Source organism: Fundulus heteroclitus, chromosome 3, assembly GCF_011125445.2.
Source record: "Fundulus heteroclitus isolate FHET01 chromosome 3, MU-UCD_Fhet_4.1, whole genome shotgun sequence".
Classification (NCBI taxonomy): domain Eukaryota; kingdom Metazoa; phylum Chordata; class Actinopteri; order Cyprinodontiformes; family Fundulidae; genus Fundulus; species Fundulus heteroclitus.
Window position 1 is genome coordinate 10,396,198 of NC_046363.1, and position 20,311 is coordinate 10,416,508.

Genomic DNA, 20,311 nt, shown 5'->3' on the forward strand with positions numbered 1-20,311 from the left:
AATCAGATTTAGATCTAGACTTTGATTGGGCCATGCGTATACCCTGATCTAAGCAATTCCATTGTAGCTGTGACTGAATGTTTTGGGTCTTTGCCCTGATGGAAGGTGAACCTTCACCCCAGTCCAGAATCTTTTGCAGCCTCTACAGCAGGGGTGTCCAAAGTGCGGCCCATAGGCCATTTGTGGTTCCTGTGCTGATGTTGTGTGCCCCACCAATTGCATTTCAAGAAAGATTTTGTCCACCAGCACAGGTGTCTGATGCAGATGGAAGATTTTAGTTTTTAATTAGGGCAAACGTATTGCAGAAAAGTTTAAATCCTACAATTGAAAATTCCAAGTACAACACAAAGTATTTATCTTTCAATAAACACATTTTTGGCATTTCTTTGATTTCATAGTGACATCTATACAATGACATTTAATTACTGGAATGCAGACTTTGGTGTAGTAAAATCTGCTTTGAATTCACTTATTAAATTAGCTAATTACAGCAAGTGTTTTCAAAGAACAACTGATCCAAATACTGTTCTTATAAAAGAAAGTAAAATCAAGTAAAATGTATTAAGTAAAATTAAATTATTGAAAATAATTAGCAAACTGGATAACCTTCATTTAATACAACAAATGAGCAAAACCCTTTTTTAATTTTGGATTTACAAAAATTTACACATTCATTTCCTACAAAAAAATCAGACTTATTTAAAATTATATTTTGTGGAGCAGGTATAAAAAAATTACAGAATTTTTTTTGGGTTTAAAAAAAACTTAATTTTTTTTGGCCCTTGAGTTCCTTTGACTTGACAATTTTGGCCCATGTACCAGCAAGGATTTCTTTGTATTTAGTTCTGTCTGTAGTCTCATTGACTCTGACCAGCTGCCTTGTCCCTAAATCATCCCCACAGCGTGATGCCGGCGCCAACATGTTCCTCAGTGAGGATCATTGGTGTAGGCGGACGTGTGCTGTTAGTTTTTCACCATAAAGTGTGTTTCTCACATGGGCCAGAAAGTTTGAAAGTTTGGGGACAGGTGTCAATTGATTTCTTTCAACAATGGCTTTCTTCTAGCTCCTCACCAACACTGGCCACTTTTGTGGAGTACACAACTAGTTCTCCCATCAATAGATTCTCCTGCTGATATCTGTACCTCTGCCACAGTTACAATGTGTCTCTTGGCCGATCCTCTTCGGTTTCACTGGCCAAGGAGAGCATTCATAACAGTTAAGGTTCTGTCCAGTGCTATCCATTTACAGATGATGGATTGAACAGCACTCCATACTGTCCCTGAAGCCTGGGATATTTGTTATGACCTGCCGTGTGCATTGCAGTGGTCTTCATGCCTCTTGTCCACCAACGTTTACTAACAAATCTCTGAGGCAGATTAAATTACATTACACGAGGACTTGGTTTACCAATTAGGTGATTTCACCAGACAATTGGCTAAGCATCATCTGGGGGTCTAGAAATTTAGGAGATCTGAAAATAGAGGCACAACATGTGTTTTTCCCCCTCTTATTTATAAAAGAAAATGCCACATAAAAAAAAACAATATGTCTTTTTTTTTCAATTTAACAGTTGTGTTCTACTTTGTGTTATTCCATCTCAAAACTTTTCCACAAAATAAAAGTACAGAGCTGTGAAATAGTTAACGAAGTATGACGAACATTTATGCAAAGGTGCTGTACTTTTAATGCAACACCAAAGGGAATCCAGCAGGTATATAGCAGAAACTGAGTGATTAAATCTGAAGAATGAAAAATGCATAAGAGAGCTCTGCATAACAGCAAGGCCTCCAGGTGCTGACAACAGGAGGCGTTCGAAGTATAAAACAAAAACACCTTAAAACATTCAGTAAACAGAATACTCACAAAGAAGCTTGATCTATAAATTGTACTTTTATAGGACAAAGATTAAATAATCATTAAAGATATATTTAATGAAAAAAGAAGACATCTCTTACTAAGTAAAAAAATAAAAACAATCAGATGATTTCAAATAATTTTTGCTTAAAAGGATTTTCTATGAAGTTAGCCCATAGTTTTAAACCACTTTTTATAGGATTAAAAATCTAAACTACAAAAATCTTAATTCTTTATTACTACACTCGGTTAATAGAGTGCCTTTAGAAAATATAATGTTGAGTATGTCATACACTAATTGATCCATTGGGTGTTATGTTACTTATGCTGAATTATTGATCATACATGAAATACAGTCAAAAGTGTATAGAGATTATTTTAGCATAAAAATATTCAAAACATTCAATAATTATTATTTTTTTTGTAATTGGGTGGGCTTAACCTGAGATATAATACATACAAAACTGGCACATTTTCCCCACTAAAGGCAAGAAACAGATTTCCTGTTAAATGTCTGTAATAAGAAAAAGTAACAATTTCAGTTTGGGGTGTTATTGCTTATTTTTTTCATCCATCCAAACATTTTAGGTTCTGACAAACTCACCCGATAGCCTCATTCACTTACAAAAGCATTCAGTCCAACAGAACATTTTCACATTGTGGAGTTTTATGTGATAGCTCAGAGTTAAACAGAAAATAATAATAATATATAGAATTTGAAGATTTCAAAAAATAAAAATCAGAAAAGAAAGACATTAATTCAGTCCACCAGTTTTGGTATTTTCAGAACCAGAATTTTTACTGCATTTACAGCTGCAAGTCTTGAATGAATGAATATCTGTGCACTATAAATAGCTGACTTCTGAGGGCAGTTGGTGACAATTTTTCTATGAATATCAGATTAAAAGAGATCCCGAATGGACTGAAACTGTAGGGAAAGGGGTTTTTACTACGTTCTAACTAACAGGGGCTCAATACAAAAGCATGCAACACCTTTCAGATTTTTAATTTTAAAAAATGTTGAGAATCATGTATTGTTTTCTATCCACTTAAGAGTTGTGAACTATTTTGTGTTATTTGATTATATTGTATCTGGATAAAATACTTTGAAGTTTGTTGTTGTAGCATGACAAAATATGAAAAGATTCAAGGGGCATGAATTCAAATTTACAACAGACTCTGAACGAGTTTGTAGTGAATCTCAGCTGGGGTCTTTTCGTCTGCTATCTTCATGTTTTCCAACAGCCTGTGTGGGTTTTCTCTTGGGTATTCAACTTTCTCACAGAGTCCAAATACAGTGATTCTAAGTTGAGAGTAACCCTTAATGGATGCATGTATTCTTCATTGTTTGTCCCCATGACTTGTCAATGGTAAACCGTACCTTTCACAATCACACTGGCGGGACATGCCCAACCCCCCCGCTGAAACCTCAACAGAAATAATTAGATACAGAAAATGAACGAGGAATCCCGTTTTCTGATTTGTCTACAGTCTGTGTATTTCAGTTCAAGCTTTCTTCAGCAGAAATGATCTTTCTCATTTATTCTCCTATTTAGGTCTACCTATGTAACTGTGTTCTGTTTTCTTATATTGAATCCAATCCTTCAATGAATCCTTTCCCCACAGCCTGAAATACTGAAATACCAAGTCGACAGGTAGATCTACACCCTTGCTTGACAGTTGGAGAGCTGTACTTTTCATTAGGCTGACCCTTTTTTTTTTCAAACAGTCTTTTGTTCTCTGTAGCCATTGGGTATATTTCTGTTTCATCCATCCTCATGGTTTTAGTCCATAATTCATTGGCTTCCTTAGATGGTTGTATCCAAAGCTCTGATAAGGACATTTGTATATAAAGGAGATTTTCCACTGATGACCTTTTCAGACATGGTACACATGGGAAGGAAGTAATTTCAACCATTGTTTCCCTCAAATAAATCCATTTAGCTATGTCAGGTATGCGGTTCTGCGCTGTGGAGGTGTGGTGTTGTTCTTACCTTTCTCCAGCAGGGTGCGACAGGTGGACGCCAGCCCCAGGTGTTTTCCACCCACGGCATTTAGGAGGAGAATTTAAGGCCGCTGGAGACGGATGGAAGGTATCAGCACGTTAGCTCGCCCAGAGCTGTACCGGACCAGATCCAAAGCTCCAAGTCGCCTGCTTGACCACTCTTTAGGAGTTACTAGCGTTTTACGCAAGGCTTGACCTTTTTAGGAATTACTAGCGCTCTAAACCTATGTTTCTCACCTTTCTTCTAAGAGGAATTAGCAATTGAGCTTTATGAGCACTCCCCTTTGCCGCTCAAGCGGGGTGGCACCTCAGATTAACTAGGACTTAAATCTGGAAACAAATCTGTTCTACACAACAACTATAAGCCCTGAAAACATCTTATTTGATGAATATGCAGAGGGTCTTAGACCTCTTCACAGTACTGAAAATTACAAATGACTTCCTACTCGCAGCTGAGAAAGGGCTTTTTCTATCCTCATCCTGTTGGACATAAGCACAGCCTTTGACACCATTTTCCACACCATTCCCACTGACTGACTAATCTCAGTTGGCATTTCAAACACTCTTCTCTAGTTCATCTACCCTTCAAACCGCTTTCAGTATCTGGGTTCATTTTCTTCCCAACACTCCTCTGTTTCATCAGGTGTACCCCAAGTATCAGTACTTCAGTTGGCCCCCTTTTATTTATCAAATCTCCTTGCACTTGATCACATTTTCAGAAAATATAACAAACATAATTTGTTATGCTGATGACACCCAACTCTATATTCTTTCCAAGCATCCACCACCAATACCCCTCCTCCCTTTCCGTTTGTCTCCTGGAAATGAAGTCCTGGTTTTCCTCTAATTGCTTGAAACTAAATGACAATAAAACTGAAGACCTCCTTATTGCCACCCATTCTATACATAAATTCAACAGTTTTGCTAATAATATTGCTAACTTATTAATTTTTCCGTCCTTCTAGGTAAAGAGCGTGGGTGTCGTCCTTGACAGTACACTTTCTTTCCAGTCTTATATTTTTAACATCACATACTGCTTTATTTCATCTCAGAAATATTAACCGACTTCATCCTTCCCTCATACCCCTCACACAGCTGCCATTCGTGTCAATAGTCAAGTTATTTCACATCTTGATTGCTGCAAAATGCTCCTGGATGGTCGCCCACATAAACTATCCATAAACTACAACTCCTTCAAAATGCAGCAGCTCGGATTATCACCAGAACCCTCTCCTTTCACCTCACTCCCTCTTATCTTTCAGAACTCCTTCATGTCACCACACACTCACATTCCCTCAGGTCCTCCTCTTCCATCCATCTCACTGCCCCTCCTGCCAATCTCAGTACTGTGAGGAGCAGGGCCTCCAGCCACTCTGTGTTAGTCCTGTCAGCATATGATTAACTAGGAGTGTAAGGATACATATGATGGTCACTGACAGTCAGTCACACCAGAAACAGAGAAGAAGCACGGTGGTGCAAGCCAGTGAACATTTACCTAAATCACTGGAAGTGAGGTGTGAGTTTACTGAGGATTTTCTTGGTATGTGTTCTGAAGCAGATATTCCTTTAGAATAAAATGACAGCTTCATCAGTTATTGGTAATGCATGCCAACTGGAGGAGGGGAGGGGATCACAAAAGCTAAACACAAAAAGACTGACACTAACCAAGAACCAAAGACTGTCACTCTGACAAAAGGATTCTGCATGCACACACGGTGCATGACAAACATGCCCAGCGCTGGATGTTTGGGGGGATAGCTGTTTCGGTTCAGCATAAAAGACATTTAAACTTTAAAGGTATAGTGGGCGATTATTGTTGTAACATCAATAATATCAGTATTGCTATATTTAATGTGCACTATTTTTGAATTGAAAGACATAAATGAAAATATGTTTTCCTATTTATAACATACTTGTTAAATAAATGTCCTTGGAGGATTGCCATAGGGCAAATATCATCCCAGAAGTCAGGTTCAAATTAGATTGAAGGTTTGCTGACTTTGGCTGTGTGCAGAAGGTACCCTCGTTCCTTGTAACCATTTAAACAACATTTGAAACCGCAGTTGCTAGGGAAATGAATAAAGAGACACCAAAATACCAGGAATATGGAATGCAAAAAACAAAACTGTATAAACACAAACTGTGTTAAGGAAACTAAGAACTGGCAATACTTTGCAAAGATTCCTCCTTGATTTAATATTTTCCCCAAACAAACTTGACTTAGAACACATCTGTTTAGACCTCCAGCAAATCTATAAGTGTTCCCAGATGAGTATTTTCATCCATGAGCCAGTGTGTCAGTCTGTTTCTAGGGGATTAGAGGTCACAAGATGAGGTGATATTGGATAAACAGTTCATGAGAACAAAGCAATATCTTTCCATTTTTTTTTTAGAAAACTAAAAATGTTTCCAACAATAGAAAAAATAAAAACAAAAATTAAAAAAAAAGGGTTTTAGGCTGTCTGATCAAGTGTTGAATTCTTATTTTTTTTATTAATTCCCATACTGAAGAACATATGTTTGTGTAATTTTACAAACTTTACCCTGTTTCCAAGAAAAATTTAAAAATTAAAAAATTAAACTGCCAATGTGTCTTCATAGATTGATCCAGGTACTCAACATATAATTATCTTGTTCATGTTTCATCTGAAATAACTTTAAATACCAGTGGCTGATCCATATGATTGATTTTGCTCCAGGTAGTTAAAAATCTCTCATTTTAGCACCAGTTGGTATTTCTGAAGCAAATGAAAACTTTTGCATTTTTACCAATGTTAGGCTGTTAGTCCCTACAATCCTTTAATATAAACAGTTTAAGCCTGGTAACAGCATCATTAATGCTTATGAAGCCAAGTGTCTTCAGCCAGCGCAACAAATTGTCTGTGTTAGCTGAGTCAACACAACATGACCACAACTAGTGAATTACTTCATATTTTGCATAAGTCTTAAACACTCACCTTCACATCTAGGGCTCACAATAGCTGACCCTTACTTTTTTTTTCGCCATAGTGCTCCACTTGATTTATACATGCAAAAAGCTTTATTATAATTTATGCGGGGAATGTTTTATGTTAAATGGGCACTGAAACAAGAAGGGAGAAGAGAAAATAAAGGAGAAAAGGTGAAAGAGGAAAGAAAAGGGAGAGAACGATAAAACATCCTCAGTCTGCTTCTTCACCTGCAAAGAGAGATATAAAAAGAACAGCACAACCAGCCGATAAAAAATTACAGATACAATACAATCAAGTAACTGTGCACTGTGAACTGATATTAGATTGTGCAAAACCCATCTTGAACAATCTTTGACTTGTGTAGTGTACTCTGTGAAGGATTTTGTATTGTATTTGTTGTAAATTTGGGTTTGTAGTCATTTTGAAAGTTCTTAGACATATCTGAGCCCAGATGTTTTGTTCAATGCTGGCTAATAAATCCTCTTCCCATTTTATAATAGGAAGAGATATTGAATCATCTAGTTTAGACAGTGTCCTGTATAATTTAGACAGTAGTTTTGGGGGGGTTTAGATCCAGGAACTCTAATATATTTATTGGAATTTCTAAACCGCCTGTAATATGCTTAAGTTTATTTTTAATTATAGATTTAATTTGTTGATATCATAAGAATTAATTTTTATTAATACCATATTGTATATTTAATTTATCAAATGTGATAAACTCAGTTCCTTCAAATATATGTTCCAGGTATTCAATAACTTTATTCTTCCAGTATGGAAAGTTTATCATATTATTATTTTGTAGGATGTCAGGATTATGCCAGATGGGTGTACGGCTGCATGGGATATGTGATGACTCCGTCATTTTAAGAAACTCCCACCATGCTATCAGAGAAGAGCTGATGCTGATATTTTAAAGTATGTATGCCATTTTATATTTGAGCCAATAAAAGGCAAATCAGAAATATTGGTATTATTAAATATTCTGTTCTGTATCTAGCTAGGGCTCATCTAAGGGATTATGTTTTATCCATTTAGATATGCATTGTAGCCTATTTGCTAAGTAGTAGGGATAGAAGTTAGGCAGATCTAGTCCCCCTCTATCTTTAGTCTTCTGTAGCGTCTTTAAGCTGATAGATCCCACAGCATTTGGTAGGAAAACTGGAACATCTGGGCTTCAGCACACCCCTTTGCAACTGGCTGCTAGACTTCCTCACCAACAGACCTCAGTCAGTCCAGGTCGGACAGAACACCTCTGATGTCATCACCCTCAGCACGGGCTCCCCCCAGGGCTGCGTCCTGAGCCCCCTGCTGTTCACTCTGATGACACACAACTGCGTCACCAGGTTCAACACCAATCACATTGTGAAGTTTGCAGACGACACGACGGTGGTGGGCCTCATCAGAGACAACGACGACCGGGACTACAAAGAGGAGGTGGAGCAGCTGGTGGGCTGGTGCAGAAACAATCGCCTGATCCTGAACGTGGAGAAGACGAAGGAGATCATCGTCGACTTGAGGAAGAACCGACCTCATCAAGCTCCACTGCTCATCAACAGCTCAGCTGTGGAGGTGGTCAGCAGCACTAAATTCCTGGGGGTGCAACCTCATCTGGTCTGTGAACACTAAGTCACTGGTCAAGAGGGCACAGGATGAGAAGAGCACCTGCCCCCGGCCATCCTCAAGACCTTCTACAGAAGCACCATAGAGAGCATTGTGACCAGCTGTCTCTGTGGTGTGGGGGTTGCAGCGCCTCTGACTGCAGGAACGTGAGGAGAGTGGTGAGGACAGCAGAGAGGATCATCGGGGCTCCTCTTTCCTTCATCCCAGTGCTGCATGTCCCGCGCCCGTAACATCATCAGTGACCCCTTACACCCCCACCATGGACTGTTCTCCCTGCTGCCCTCTGGGAAGAGGTTTCGCAGCATCCGCTGCAGGTCTTTTTCCCCGTTGCCATCAGACTGTTGAAATGTTGAACTCTAAACTAGACTCTGCATCACACATGCACAGAACTGAATTTTATGGCCATTTCGCATCATTATTTTGCACTGCCAACGTTACTTAACTTTTCTAATCAATTTACCTTTGAAAGTACACAACTGAATGTTTACTGCATTTTTACACCATTATCTTTGCACTGCAAATATGGTTACATTCTTCTGAACCCTTTTTTTAAAAAACTGCTTTCCTCCTGCACGGCACATTCTTATCACTGCTGCACTCTATATTGGAATGTTATTTTATTTCAAATGCAATCTCATTAGATTGTTGTAAGCTGTATGGAATGCAATTTCGTTTTGTATGAACTCTGTGCATACAAAATGACAATAAAGTTTGTCTAAGTCTAATTTAGATGACACAGTAATACCCAAATATTTAATACTCCCCGACTACACTTGCAAATCTAGGGGGTTCTGTAAAGAGCAGTTAATTGGCAGTACAGTAGATTTAGACTAATTTATAGAGTAATCTGAGACTTTTGAGAAAGATTCTAGTAATCTAATTACTTGAGAGAGAAAGGTGTTTGAGTGCTGGAGATAGAGTAATACATCATCTGCATAAACACTAATTTTATGTTCTATTTTTATGCATTTTATACCTTTAACAACATTAGTTTGTATAATTGTTGCTGCTAATGGTTCAATAAAAATAACAAACAGTGAGGGGGAAAGCAGGCATCTTTGCCTAGTGCCCCTCTGGAGACAAAAGCTGGAAGATGTTTGGTTATTTGTCCTGACACATGCTGTTGGGAAGCAGAATAAAATTTTCAACCAATTTATAAAAAAGTTGCAAAACCAAATTTATGTAGAGTAGCAAATAAAAATGTCCAACTCTATCAAATGCTTTTTCTGCGTCTACAGACATGATAGATTCAATATTTTTACTATAGGAATAATCTATTAAATTAAGTAATTTGTGTGCATTTGTGGATGACTGCCTTCCTTTAATGAAACCATTATGATCAGGGTGTAATATGAGATCAGTAACTTTATCTAATTGTTTTGCAAGTGCTTTACAGATTATTTTAGTATCATCGTTAAGGGATATGAGACTATAGCTGGGAATCTCAGCTGGGAATCCATCTGGACCAGGAGCCTTTTATTGGGCCTGCTTTTTAGAGCTTCCTGAATTTCGACTGTTGTCAGCGGTAAATCCAGGATCATTGTTTGACTATCCAGGGTCATTGACTATCTGATAGTTTAGGAAGTGTTATTTTATCCAGAAATTACGTGATGTCATTATCTAATGGGTTTATCTGCGATGTGTATAAGGATTTGTAGAAATCCCGGAGGGTGTTGTTTATACTTTCAGGATCATAATGTATTACCAGTTTGTCTGTAACCACAAATATATATTCTTTCTTTATTTATTTTTAGCTAATTATCTAAAAAGTTTCCTGACTTATTGACATGTTCAAATATTTCTATTTGAAGTCTTTGAAATAAAAATTGTTTTTGCTTTTCAATGTATTTGTTTAATTCTAATTTTGCTTTACAAATGTTGTCCAGGTTTTCCTCTTCCCGGGAGGTTTCTAGTAACCACATTTTTTCCTCTATTTCCTGGATCTTTTTGTTTTCTATCTTCTTGTAATGAGCTGAGAATGAAATTATTTTACCTCTCATCACTGCTTCCCCTGCCTCCCAGAGGATAGATGCTGATATCCCTGGTAAATCATTGTACTCCAAGTATGAAACCCACTCTTTAAAATATTTGATAAATTCTTCATCCTTAAGCAATGATGTATTATTGTACTCCAGCTTTTGTTTTGTGGGGTTACTTTTTTATTCATTAAGGTTAAAGAAACAGGAGCATGATCACTGGCAGCAAAAGGAAGTATTACAGCATCTGATATGTCAGACCGTTTCCTCGGCATCCTCCTCTTGCTGCTCCAGTATGCCGGCAAAGACGAGGTTGTCTGTCATACTTTGTGATTGAATGTCCAGAATGAATTCCTTCATCTTCCTATTTTCTATCCCCTAGGTGAGCTTCCTGACTTCCCCCCTCAGCGATTCGTTCTCGGCTGTGACGGAAGCTAGCTGCTCCTGGCTGTAGTCCAGCGACTCTCTCAGGGCTTGAAATTCTTAGTGTAGAGCTTCTACCAAGGCGAGACGGTCATCCACGCTAGTTAGCTTCTTATCGATGGATTTAAGGACGCTGCTGTAGCTCCTGTCTGTATAATATTCTGGTTTCTGTTCTGGTTTTATGTTTGAGGTATTTTGCTCTCCTGCCTTAGGTCCTCTGGTTGCTTTGAGTTTTGTCTTGTCTGGGTTCTTATTTATTGTTAGTTTATCCTGTTTTGTCATCAGTTTTAGTCTTAGCTTTATCTTCTGTGTTAGGTTTGTACTTCAGGGTCATTATGTTTCTTAGGAAGTTTGGTGTAGTTTCTGTCCACTTGTCCTGTCAGCTTTTTAGCTTTGGTTTCTGATTTATTTCTTGTTTTGATCCTCTGCACTGATGTCTGGTCTAATTACTCACTCTGCACACCTGCCTTACTCCACCCCTGCTGCAATCATCTCTGACCGGTTTCACCTGCTTCCTCCTCCATATAAACTGTTGAGACCAGACATCAGTGCCAGGTCGTCTTGTTGAGTTATGGATGAGTCTTTACATCCATAACTCCTCCTCCTGCAAGTTTCTGTATGGTTTGCTTTTGGATTTTGACCACCTTGTCTCCAGAAACCTGTGCTGTCCTGTTCTGTCTGTTCCTGCGTTGCCTGCCCCGTGAGTCTGTTTATTATTGTGCCGTCTTTTGGTTTGAAGGTCTTTTTGTTTTTTTCCCTGTTTGACTTTTGGTTAATAAAAGAAAAACCTGAACTGAACCTCTGCTGGTCTGGCTGAATTCTGGGTCTCCTGCCTCCGATCATTACAGTCTGGACATGATGTGGAAGCAGCGCTGGTTGAACTCAAACGGGAGCGTGTTGTTGATGGTGTTCATCGTTGTGGAACTTTTCGGCTTCTCCATTACGATGCTGTCAAAACACTCCAGGTAGCTCTCAAGGCTGGTCAAGGTCTCCTGGTCCAGTTTGTTTTATTGTGACATATGAGACAATTGTTAATATTTAAACCTTACTTGGTTTAATTTTCAATTATTGACTTGTTCTATTTTTTTTTTGTATTTCATATACATTTTTACTTATGCACAGCTCTCACAAGATCTCAGCCACTCATCTCTGCCCCAATACTCCACCGATTGTATCTGTAAGCTGACACTTACTTCAATGTATGAAGTCACATGCTGAAACCCACTCCATAGCAAATAATGACTGATGAGAAATACTGTGTTTTATTGTTGTGAGATTCTATTATATCCCTGATGGTTATCATGGAGACTGAACACAGCTTGGTGGATGGACATTGTGTTTTACCAATGAGCTACAATGACTTCCTCAGGTCTCTACATACTTGTCCAGATTCTCTCACACACACACACACACACACACACACACACACACACACACACACACACACACACACACACACACACACACACACACACACACACCATCTGTCAAGTCCCACTGCCGCTTCAGCATAAAGAGATATGACAGACAGCGCCAATGTTACTTCCTGAACAGTGCCATATTTTTTTTTTATAAATCATGTTGTTGAAAACATGCAAAAAACAATTTTTTTTTATAGATGTTTCTGGAAACCCTGCTAACTGTTCCAGACAAACAGCAGGGAAGATGCAGACTGTTTTTTTTTTTTTTTACCAGAGCTCTCCAAGAAGTATCCCAGCAGAGTACCAGGGTAAAGTTCAACTTCAAGCTGAGCTCTTGATGAAAACTTCATATGTGCACTATTGACTTATTGTCCACTGTGATGGGAAAACTGTTTCACTGAGCATATCATGGCACAGTTCACTGAAAACAAACTGAAATGGCACTCTGAAAACATTTATCTCCACAAATAGGCTCAGTGGAACAATATAAACCAAGCGGTTTGACAAGAGCTGACAGAAAGCAGTTTTGGACTGTAGCATTTGAACAACTCATTTGTTTAGTTTTTATTTGTCTGTTTGATTGATCATTTTTTAAAGAACAGAACCAATAATGATGAAATAAAAAACACCAGGCACTGTTTCCCAATAACCACAATCTTAAACCACTTAATTTGTCCAACTATCAATAATCAATAACTCATATGAGCACTTTACTATGTTGAATATATTACATTAGAGCTAACATAGTTGATATTAAAGATTTCATTAAAAAATGTTATTTCAAATAATTACTTAATTCAATATAAATGTACTTATCATTTCAGCTTCAGTTCAAAAATATTACTCCTAACTATTTAGCAGGGAAATATTTAACTTTAACCGTCTATAACGTAAAGCTGTTACCCTTTCATATTTTTACATATTTGCGTTGCGTTTCAATGCCACATCAAGGTAAGTGCCTTTGAGTAAATGGCACTCATGGATTGCTTTTCTAGATGCCTCATACACTAAGTACACAAATAAAAAAAAAAAAAAAATCCAGACGGTAAATCATCCAATCACGTGGCATCATACAGAGAAAATGGAGAATGGACTGAAAAATGGAACGAACAGAGTTTGTGAAGGTAAAGTCTTTGATGATGCTTGAGTTCAGAGGAAAATGGGAAGAATGGTTTAATGCGAATGGAAACAGTGGCTCAACCACTTTTTACAACCTATCATGTGAAAAAATAAAGTTGACCATGTGCGTACATTTATGTGACCAGTGTACCCATCTTTTGATGAGTACCTCCTCCAGGGTACTGTACCTTGCCACACGGCTTAAATCCTCTTAAATTGGCTTCTTGAAGATGACAGCAACGTTTCTGTACTTGAATGGCCTTCTCAAGCACCTGTGCCCGTATTCACAAAGAATCCTGCGACTCAAATACCCCATAGTGATGTCATTTTAGGATAAATCTTAGAATTGAAGGAATTCCAAGATTGTTATTGGAATTTCACCTTGGTAAGATAAAATGTATTCACACAGCATACTAGGCCTTAAGAGAGCTACTGAAGTGAAAAAAGGTTGGTAGTTGTGAGGAGGACCTTTAGTGAGCCTAAGAGCATCTTAAGCAGGGAAGATGGTGAAAACAGAGAGACCTGATTGGCTTATCCACCTACACAATGGAGGAAATGAGAACATAAACTTTTACAATAAAACTGCTATTATTATGTAGATAAGATAAACTTAATCATCTCCATAGAGGGAAATTAATTTGTTTAAGTGGCCAGAAGGGTTAAAGGTGCATCTCTAGTAATGTAACTTTTATTGAGGATACATAAATAATAGGAAAGACATTGAATAACCATGAATAAAAAGTGGGAACATTTTCAAACAATATAGTATGTGTGTAGTATGCTGCCGGCTTGGCCAGGTCACTCTTGGTAAAGAAGTTTTGATCTCAATGAGTTTTTTTAACCTGGTTAAATACAGGATTCCTACTATTTTATATTGGTTGTTTTGCCAAATACAGGTGAATTGAATTTTTAGTGATTAAGCTCGTTCCAGTGAAACAATGAAACAAAATAAGTTATTCTATTTGTAGATTTAGAAAAGTTCGAGAAAATTACTTTAGAAATCCCCAAGAATATACTTGAGCTTATTTCTTATTATGATTAGAAACAAGTATTTCTGTATGTTTGTTAATGTATGAAAAAATTATTGTCAATTATTTATTTAGCTTATTCCTTTCTTAATGTAATGTTTCTTTTTCTATGTCTGTAATGTGTTTTTCTGTTCATGTAAAGCCCTTTCAATCATCTTGTTACTGAGAAGTGGTAAATAAACAAACCTGCCTTGCCAGGGGTCCGTTCTTGGTACGTTGCTTGAAACATCCAAGATCAAATGAGACATCCGAGATGATTTCATCCGGCTAATCATGATCCGGCTAATTGGGTTCTTCGAACACACCTGTTGTTTATGATTAGTATGGCTGGATTGAGTTATCTGAGATAACTGCGCGTTCATGCGTTTGTTTAAAAGGGGAAATGTATCGATAGTAGAAACATTGATCAGCAGCGCTGCTATTGGCTGTTCAGCATGGCCAAAGAACGCCCACAGTTTTTCTCCCAAGCAGAACACGAGCTTTTAATGGAAGGTTATGCCGAATTTGAGTCATTAATTACAACAACAGGGAACACCTCAAAGTCTGCTAAAGCCAGGAGAGAGGGCTGGCAAAAAGTAGCAGACAAATTAATGCGTAAATACTGTCCATGGTAGTTGTTTCTATCACTTTCTACGGTATGTATTTTTGCATTTTAATAATTTCATATTTACTTTGTTCTTTTATATCAGAGCCTCCACGGGACCCACTAGAACATAGGGAACAAGTAAAAGTGAAGTACAAGAATATTCTACAAAATGGTAGCCTTTAATTATTATACTTTATTTTAAAAAGGGACTGGTTATGTCAAGAGATCCAAATATCCGGTGTCATTCCTTAGACACTGGAAGTAAAGGACGCGTGCAAACTGGAAATTTTAACAAAAAATTAATTTAACTGTAAGAAATTAAGTTTTTCCTTTTCCAAGTCATACACAGTTTACACAGTAAAACTGTATTGCTCCGTGTCAAGATAATCCATTCATAGTTTTTTTCTAATACAATATACGGCTCAAAAGGAAGCAAGCCTTTCAAAGTAAAACTAAACTTCACAATAAAATGGCCTGAACAAATCTCTGAATATGATAAAAATAAAAAGCAAACCATCATACAAATAACTTAAATATTTTCTATTTATGACTCTAACACCACGTTTTCCTCTTTAAAAGCGACTGTTAAATGATGTGTTTGTCTGTTTATAACAGCCACCAAGAGAAAGCTCTCTACAATTACACTGTCGCGCTGCGCTAAAGGATCCTGTCAATTGCGCAATACGCGATTAATTCGAAAAACTATTCTTGCACCTTCCGCAACAGGTTGCTGTCGTAAAAATGGACATGGCTACGACAGACTTCCCTATCTCCTCCGCTCATACAGTTGCGATCTAATCTTGTTTACATGAAATAAGCCTGCTCTCGAGCAGGCTCAAGCTGGCGCACATGTTGCTATGACAACAAGTGCAGGATGTCTTTCGAAGAACCAAATGATCCAAGGTCATGCCAAATCGTCAACAATCAAATCCAGCTAACTGAGTTAGCGACGAACGAAGAACGGACCCCTGGTTTCCACTGACTCACATGCAAAATATGTATGTTTAATAAATTAATATGTATTCTGGTATCTGTTAGATTCAGATCCTGTGTAGCTAGCTTCTATTCTTTATTATTTCAATAAATGTGTTAGATCCTTATTTTCTGCTTGTTTTGCCTCTGTTAAGAAATGTCTTCATGTCTAGCCATTCCCATGTTTCCCTGTTAGATTCAGATTCCCTCTGCCCTGATAGCTCTCTTCTCTCCTCTCTCTCCTGTTTAATTGCCCTCAACTCATTTCACCTGTGTAATTTGCTTCACCTGTGCTCTTCCTGTCTCCGCTTAGCCGTTTCTAGTTGTCAGGACCTCTGTCTACCTTTCCTGTTCTGTTTTCCTCCCTATGTTCCTGATTTTCTGTTGTCCTTGTTTATTCACTTTCATATACTCATAATTCATCATGCGGCTTCTCTGCTCTTGTCTGCGTTTTGGTCCTGATCAATCTCGCTCAAACCTGACAGAACTGACATGAATACTGGTATGTAACAAACAGCTCATACACTAACTTTGTATTAAACAGTTTTTGATCATTGAAGCAGCAAAAACAAGCTGCAAGGTGGTCAATGGCTAAAGGGCTTCTTAGTTAATTTGACACAATTTGGTTGCTTTTAGATACAAAAACACAGTACGATTATTATTCACAATTTCACCCCAAACAGATTGTAAGTCTTTAAAACTTAGGTTTAAGTCAAACTTCACAGCGAGATCTACATAGCATTCAATAGCTTTGTGATGTATCTTGGGCTATTTTCAGACTGAAACCAACCATATAAAAAGTAGCCTGCTGGGCAGCTTAATGATGAGCAGTACAGATTATAAATTGTGATAGCTTAGAGAAATGAGAAATCTTATAAGCTTTGAGAAATGGCACTGTGTTACTTGAATTTTTTTCCCCCTTTTAACTTTCAAGAATGTAAAACATTGCCCTTTTATGCTTGCCTTTAACTGAAGCAAACACTATAAATCCAGTTTTACCCTCAGAACAAATCACTCACAGGAATTGGTGTTTAACTTTTTTGCAGATTTTTTGAGTACATTTTTTCTTTAAAAACGCCCAGCGCAAGGGTAGATATTGCAAAACACCTCTACTGTAATTACCAAGAAAGGGTACTTACACAACAAATTGCTGCACAGCCTTTGAATGTCAGATACCATTTTTTTCAACCAGGTTTGTTCTAACGTTGTTGTTTTTTCCCCAGCAAAAAGGGGGATTTGAAATATGTTTCCAAATAATATGTTTTTACATTAAGAGGTCGTGGTTGAAAAAAATATTTTCTTGCGAACTACAATTCTTTCCATGCCAAAGTGGCACGGTGTTGCTCTCTGGCCATAATTTGCCTCTCTGCTCCTGTTCTGACATGCCAAGTTTCTGTTCACTTCCCATTGGACTCAGACTATGTTGAAAATAGGAACAGTTACAGCTTTATCAAGCTTCGCTCAATAAGTGGAGCTGAGAGATGAAGGTGAGGACGGGTCAGGGCAGAATAATACATTACTTTCTGCTTGTGTCAGTCTCTCAAGGCCCACGAGTGCATCTCTGCACTCGCTGTGCTTTGCTTTCCAGCAAACACAATAAACACATTGACCAGCCAGCATGAGAAATAGAGAGCACACATGTCTCAGCAGCGATTTGTGTTCATATTAGACCCGATATACGTAATCTCAGTTTGTTTTATTCAAAGGTCAGACACAGCAACCAATACAAACTGCTGAAATCTACTTGCATTACATAATGCCATCTTGAGGGTAATATTCATATTTTGTGAGCTATATAATAAGTTTTCTTCTTCTGTTGACCTAGTGAATGTTATATTATTTATGTGTTATGTTGTATGATACCTTCTTCCGTGTTTTAATATCACTCAACATTTTCTAATGCAATTTGCTTTTGTTGTTGCGTTGTTGCCTTTAAACATTTTTCCTGTTCATTGAAATCTAATCATGACAGAACCCCATCCATGTTTTGGTTTAGGAAGCACCCAAATGCAGCGCAGTGAAGCGATCAGCTTTTAATTAAAAAAATAAACAAGTTACAATGTTGGTATGAAGAGCAGGCAAGGATGGAGAGCAATTAAGTCAGTGAAAGAAACCAAAGAACTAAGAAAACCAGTGAGCCTATATACTGTGGAGAGGTGTGGTTAATGACAGGTGTGTGCATCAAGGGATGTGTGGAGCAGATGAGAAGGAAAGAATTAGAATATATTGTCAATTAAATTTGGACTTACAAAGGTAATTTCAAAATTGTAAATTTTTATAACCCATGCAAAAAAAGTTAAATAGATTTACTAGAGTAACTTCTGAAGTTTTTGGAGGGAAAGGTAATTTGGCTTCAATGGCTATAGTACTTTGTAGAGTAATCATAATGACAGAAATGGGGGAAGTAATGGAAGAAGTATTGGAAATAAAAAAAAATTGTGTGTTTAAATGGTGGTAGTGGAACTAGAATCAATATTATGGAGAATGGTACTGTCACAATTGACCTTACATAAGTTTCAGATTCGCTAGCAGCTGTTTGTTCTTGGCAAGTAATCAAAGATACAACTACAGGAAGGGACCATTTCTCTATGTTGAACAAAATTGAGTTATTGAGTTATTTATGAGAAATAAATAATGGAAATAGGATTCAGAAATGGTGTTTTAGGTCAGCAGATTGTGAAACCTTTGGATGGATTAGTGATGAAAAGTAAAAGACTAGATATAAATAGTAATGTTGATTTTAATTTTAATGCATTTAATGCTATTTTGCAAGCAACTAACCAAACTATAAGAAAGGAAGAAAGAAAAGAGGAAACAGGGACAGGTAGAGTGTGTGTTTGTAGACAAAAGAGCATAGTAAAGTAATGAATAAATGAAATGAAGCTTTTAAATTATTGAAAATCAAAATGTTCAGAACTTTATTGAATACAAGAAACTACAAGCAATTGTAAGAAGAACTATTAAACATTCAAAGAGAGATTATTGGAGGAGTTTTTGTATTTCTGTAGGGAGGGAAAAATACATTTCTAAGGTATGGTCTATGACTAATAGGATGAATGGTATTAAAAGAAATTATGGGTACGCAATTCTAAATGAAGGAGAAGTGACAGCAATAGAAAAATGTAGAGAAGGCAGAAATACATTTCTTAAAATTCATAGTTCTGAAGATATTTGTGTGAAAGGGAAAAAAGGAGGAAAAAGACAATTTTAGAGAACAAGGAGATATTGTAGCAATCAGAAGATACAAATGATTCCTTGAATATGCCGTGTACCATGACAGAGATGATCCAAGCACTTAAAAAATACAAATGATCATCAGGAAAAGATCAGGTTTGTTATCCAATGCTAAGTATGTTAAGTGAATTATCTAAAATATTTTATTAGGATTGTACAACAGAGTATTGGGGCATGGGGAATCACCACTAAGCTGGAAACAGGCAGTGACAATTCCAGTTAGAAAACCAGGGAAAGATGAGACAAAACCAGGGAGTGATAGGCCTATAGCTTTAACATCCAACATCCGTAAATCATGGAGAGAATCAGAATCAGAATGAGAAATACTTTAATATTTACAGATCTAAAATATAGTGAATAATGACAATGTGCAAAAGAGTGCAAAAGAATGAATAAATGTCAACGATTTTGAGTCAGAATTACAGAGGGGGGGTGCCGCCTGACTCTCTGAGGGAGGCATTGTAGGGATTGATGACCACAGGCAGGAATGATTTCCTGTGGCGCTCTGTGGTGCATCTAGGTAAGAGGAGTCTTCTGCTGAAGGAGCTCCTCTGCTGGGCCAGTGTGTTGTAGAGAGGATGTGAGACATTTTCCAAGATGGACTGAAGTCTGGACAGCATCCTCCTCTCTGCCACGGTCGTCAGAGTGTCCAGTTCCTCCCCCACAACATCACCGGCCCTCCTGATCAGTTTGTTCAGTCTGTTGTTGTCAGCAACCCTCAGCCCACTGCCCCAGCATGTGACCGCAAAGAAGATCGCACTGGCAACAACAGACTCATAAAACATCCTCAGCATCATCCCACAGATGGTAAAAGACCTCAGCCTCCTCAGGAAAAAGAGTCGGCTTTGGCCCTTTTTGTAGACCGCCTCAGTGTTTCTAGTCCAGTCCAGCTTATTGTTAAAGTACACTCTCAGGTACTTATACTCCTTCACAGTGTCTACAGGGGCCGTCTGGATGGAAACAGGGGTCACAGGTGTTTTTGCCCCCCTCAGATCCACTATCAGCTCCTTAGTCTTTATCACGTTGAGCTGCAGATGGTTCAGCTCACTCCAAGTGACAAAGTTGCCCACCAATGACCTATATTCACTCTTTTACAACGTTTTCAGTGCACCCAACTT